Here is a 5,564-nt window from a genome sequence, read left to right as displayed (position 1 = left end):
ACTTGGTAATTAGAGACTCCTCTCATGGGAATCCAGTTGATGAGTATCCCTCATAGGGGAGTCAACACTTCTTATGGAACTATAGGGTGAATCTTCCTCTATGGAAAGTCATCACCTCCCATTGTCAAGTTCACTCGGTGCTAAGTTAAGTCCCTTATTGAAATGTCTTTATTAATCATCATAGCTTATTGTAGGTCAAAGGGTCTAACCCTTGTATAACATTATCATCGTCATCATAGCTCAATTAGAATTGCATGAGTATAATCCTTTCATTATAATTCATATAAGTGAGGTTATCACATTTACATATCACTTCATAATAAGGCACATTGGTAAATCATTCACCATCCTTATGACATTTACATCTTAGCCAACACCTCACAAACCATAGTCAAGACATTTCAATACAACATCATAGCAGCCCAATCAATCCTAATAAAAGGCATACTCCAATATAACATCATGACTTAATCACGATTTAACCATAATTGAAGTAAAGAATAGAGATCACAAGACTTACCAAGTCTCCTTCATAATTCATCATCAAGGTCTTACCATCAACCCTTTAACTCAACCTAATTAGAATATAATAACATCACTCATAAATAACCAACATGATAACAAATTCAATTGAATCACTATATCACAATTCATCACTAGTTCATCGCTTAAGATAAGATACTTAGGTCAATTCACAACACACTTCATAACCTAGATCAACTTCTCAAGAACTAGCATGATAGGACTATAATTCTTACTAATTTATTTATAATTAATACAACAACATCATATAATAGTAATTCAATCAATAACCAATTTAATTGAACCAATACACTATAATTCATATCAAGATCACAACCTAGGATTAAGGGGTAGAGGTCATCTTCTACAAACTAGACCAAACCATCAAGACATATCATAATTGAGTTAGAATACATGTTAATATATTCATAATATCCAAAATAAATAATAAACAATAAATTCATAACATAAAATTCGAGATTGGAAAAGAGCCACTTGAAAACCCAACTTTTGAAATCAATTTGACGGAACCCTTTAAGGAAAGAGGTCTCAAAGGTGAAAGAGATCACATACCTTAATAATTGATGAATCTTGATGGTGAAACTTGAATCTTTTCAGCCTTAAACCCTCCCCTAGCTCAATGGAGTTCTTCAGTAGAGAGAGAAAGAAGAGAGAAGGAAGAGAGTTTGGGTTTGTGAGTTATGAGAGCTTAGATTAGTCTTATGGGGTTGGGGTATTTATATGGGGTGTTAATTAACTTAATTAGACTTATATTAACCCCCAACTAACGACCTAACCCCTTAGTTAATTAATTGGAACCAACCAAAAACGTGCAGCAAAGTCAGGCCCTCACAGACGAGACCTCGACCAACGGTCCGTCTGTGAGTCGACGACTCCTGCCCCTTTCTGTGCTTCACTTCCTAGATGAGTTCAGAAGCTGGTACAAGTGGACCATTATCCAAAATGGCTAATTGTTGATCAACGGATGGAATTGATGCCCCGTCGACTCCCCTCATGGGTCACACTGCCCAGGCAGTGCTTTTGACCCCAAAACGAAAGGGTCCTCTTAAGGGCCCTTGGTTGGTCCTTGGGGAGTCGTACCCGGATGTTTTGACCATGAATAAATCCTAACACAAGTTAGACACCCTTCCATCAATATTTATAAATTTCCAACCCCTAAAAGCTAGTCAAATAGGCTAAGGCACGCTAGTACCTCCTTGAACTAGTTTCCGTACGTCATGGACGTTCTTGGACTTTGGTTTCTAGACTTCCTAAATGACTTATATTCATTTAATGGACCTTAAAACAGTGTCTAAATCTTTTAACACTTATGTAAGGCTCTAGAACACGTCTTGGATTTTTGAAGTGTTACAGATTCCCATTGGTAGTGAACATATGTCGGATATACTCGGTCAATTGGTAGATGCGATATCTTCGAACCATTGAATTTTGGTGTATACCTAGACAACCATATGTCACAAAATTTACCCTTTACTATTTATGGTTCTTATGGTTGTGTTCTTTTCAGCCATGAATACCTCTTGGTTTTATGAGTGTATAGAGAACAGACTTTTGACATAAAATTCTCTTTAAAGCGGCTTACACTTCACACTCACATATGTGATTTCTAACCGTGTCATCTCGTAGATACACTATTTGGTCAAATCTGTCAAACTTAGCAAATCATTAAAAACCTTAAGCTTTATTAACTCATTAACAAGTCTTAAAGTATTAATCTTGCTCCTGAACATTGTCTTCATCATAAGAATTGATTGAGTTGATTGACAATGTCGAACTGTCAGTCACAACTTTGTTTTTCTCGTTGAATCTAGCTCTTAGAATCTCCAGTCTTCTTGATAGAGTTACCACCGTGTTGACTTGTCGTAAGCCGTAAACGCATTCCCTTAGAAGATCGTTCAAGTGTCTTTCTCACTAGGCCTTTCGTTAATGGACCTGACACATTATTGCTTGACTTCACATAGTCAATTGTGATAATTCCACTAGAGTGCAGCTGTCTTATGGTGTTATATCTCCATTGTATATGACGAGACTTATCGTTGTACGTGACGCTCCCTACCCTACCTATTACTGCTTGACTATCGCAATGTATGCAAATAGGTCCCACATATTTGGGCCAAAATAGAATATCCTCCACGAAATTCCGAAGCCATTCAACTTCTTCACCAGCCTTATCTAAAGCAATAAATTCAGATTCCATTGTGGGGCGAGCGATATATTTCTGTTTGGACGATTTCCAAGAGACTGCTCCTCCACCAAGTGTAAACATATAAACACTTGTGGATTTTACTTCATTTGACCCAGTGATCCAATTTTCATCACTATACCCTTCAACCACAACAAGATATTCATTATAATGCAAATCATAATATTTTGTATGTTTTGGATACCCCAACAAACATTTCATTACCATCCAGTGAGTTTGATCCGGATTACTAGTGAATCGACTCAGTTTTATAATAGCACATGTTATATTTGGTCGCGTACAATTCATAATATACATCAAACTTCCCAACACTCTGGAATAGTCCAATTGAGAGTCACTTTCACCTTGATTCTTTTGAAATGTAAAGCTTAAATCAATTGGAGTTTTGATGACATTGAAATTCAAGTACTTGAACTTATCCAATACTCTTTCAATATAATGAGATTTAGATAATTCTAGTCCCTGAGTAGTTTTGAAAATCCTGATCCCTAAGATCAAATCAGCAATTCCTACGTCTTTCATAGCGAACTTGTTGGACAACATGCACTTAGTAGCATTTATATCATCAATATCTTTACTCATTATTAACATGTCATCAACATACAGACAAACAATGACTTCTTGATTTAGAATGTTTTTAATGTAAACACACTTATCACATTCGTTAATCTTGAATCCATTTATCAACATTGTTTGGTCATATTTAGTGTGCCATTGTTTAGATGCTTGCTTGAGCACATAAAGTGACTTCACAAGTCTACACACTTTGTCTTCTTTACCATGAATTACAAACACTTCAGGTTGTTCCATGTAAATTTCTTACTCCAACTCTCCATTTAAGAAGGCTGTCTTTACATCCATTTGGTGGATTTTAAGATCGTACAGTGTCACTAGTGCTATTAACATCCTAATTGATATTATCCTTGTTACTGGATAGTATGTGTAAATGTAGTCTAGACCTACTTTTTGTCTGCATCCTTTGACTAGCCTTATATTTGTCAATAGTTCCATCAGCTTTCATTTTCCTTTTAAAGCTCCACTTTGATCCTAAAGGTTTATTTCTTGGAGGAAGATCAGCCAATTCCCAAGTATGATTACTTAAAATTGATTTGATCTCCCTATTGACAGCTTCTTTTCAATAAGTTGACTCAGACGAAGACATAGCTACTTTAAATGTTCGAGGCTCATTTTCAAGCAACAGCGCCACAAAATCTGGTCCGAAAGAAGTGGGTTTCTGTTGGCGAGTGCTACACCTGAGACCCTCACTAGGTAGTGTATTTTCTGTTGATTCTTCCCTTGGTTGTTTAGGTCTTTTACTTGTCGACTCACATTCAGTTTTATACCGATAAATGTGTTCAAAGAACTCTGGGTTAGCTGACTCAATCATATTAACATGAATCCCAGGATTATCAGATTTGTGAACAAAAAACCAGCAGGCCTTACTGTTCACAAGATATCTAATAAATATACAATCTACCATTTTAGGTCCAATTTTTACCCTTTTGGGTAAATGAACCTCTACCTTGGATAGACACCCCCACACTTTGAAATATTCAAGTTGAGTTTCCTTCCTTTCCACAAGTCATATGGAATTGATTGAGTTTTGCTATGGGGTACCCTATTGAGTATCTTATTACCCGTAAGGTCCCCCCAAAGGTTTCGTGGTGAACTAGAATTAATCATTAAGGCATCCATTATTTCCTTTATTGTTATGTTCTTCTGTTCTGCCAAACCATTTGACTATGGTGTATAGGGTGCAGTGGTTTGATGAATAATACCATATTCCAAACATATCTCTGCAAAATGATATTTGTATTCTCCACCCCTATCACTTCAAATTACTTTTATCTTTAGATTCAATTGGTTATCTACTTCATTTTGTATTGCTTAAATGCATCAATTGTTTTATCTTTACTATTAAGAAAATATACATAACAAAACTGAGTGCAATCGTCAATCAAAGTTATAAAATACTTTTTCCCACCACGAGATGGTGTCGACTTCATATCACATATATCTGTGTTAATTAAGTCTAAAGGTTTAGTTTTTCTTTCAACAGACTTATAAGGATGTTTAACAAACTTATCTTCCACACAAATTTTGCATTTCGATTTGTCGCATTTAAAATTAGGCAATACTTATAAAGTAACCAATTTTCACAAGGCTTTATAATTTACATGTCCCAAACGGGCATGCCATAAATCATTTGACTCCAATAAGTAAACAGAATCAAAATTCATATTAGTATTGTCAACAACCATTGCATTCAGTTTGAAGAGACCCTCATTGAGGTAGCCCTTTCCTATGAACATCTCATGCTTACTTATCACAGCTTTGTCGATAACTAGGACACACTTAAACCTGTTCTTAACGAGTAGTGCAGTAGAAAGTAAATTCCCCCTAATAGTAGGGACATGCAAAACACTGTTCAAAGTCAACACCTAGCCGGATGTCATTTTCAACATTACTTTTCCAGTTCCTGCAATCCTTGTTGTTGTTGTGTTTCCCATGAACAATTTTTCATCGTAATCAACAGGTGTACGTTGCAAAAGCTTCTTTTGCAAAGCAAATATGTTGATTGGCACCTGAGTCAAGAAACCAATCTTTGGGATTTCCAACTAAGTTACACTCCGAGAACATTACACACAAGTCATCTGCATCTTCCATCTCTTCCACGATGTTTGCTTGACTTTTTCCTTTGCATTTGCCTTTATCTTTGTCCTTTCTTGGAGAACGAAAGTTTTAACAATTGCCTTTGAATTTATTCTTGCCTTTTCAGACTTTTGTCCATTGGACTTTTTTCTCTTTTTCTCTTCGG

The sequence above is a fragment of the Solanum pennellii genome, chromosome 3 (genome assembly GCF_001406875.1).
Source record: "Solanum pennellii chromosome 3, SPENNV200".
Classification (NCBI taxonomy): Eukaryota; Viridiplantae; Streptophyta; class Magnoliopsida; order Solanales; family Solanaceae; genus Solanum; species Solanum pennellii.
The sequence above is the reverse complement of the archived record's forward strand: the minus strand, read 5'-3'. Positions refer to the sequence as shown.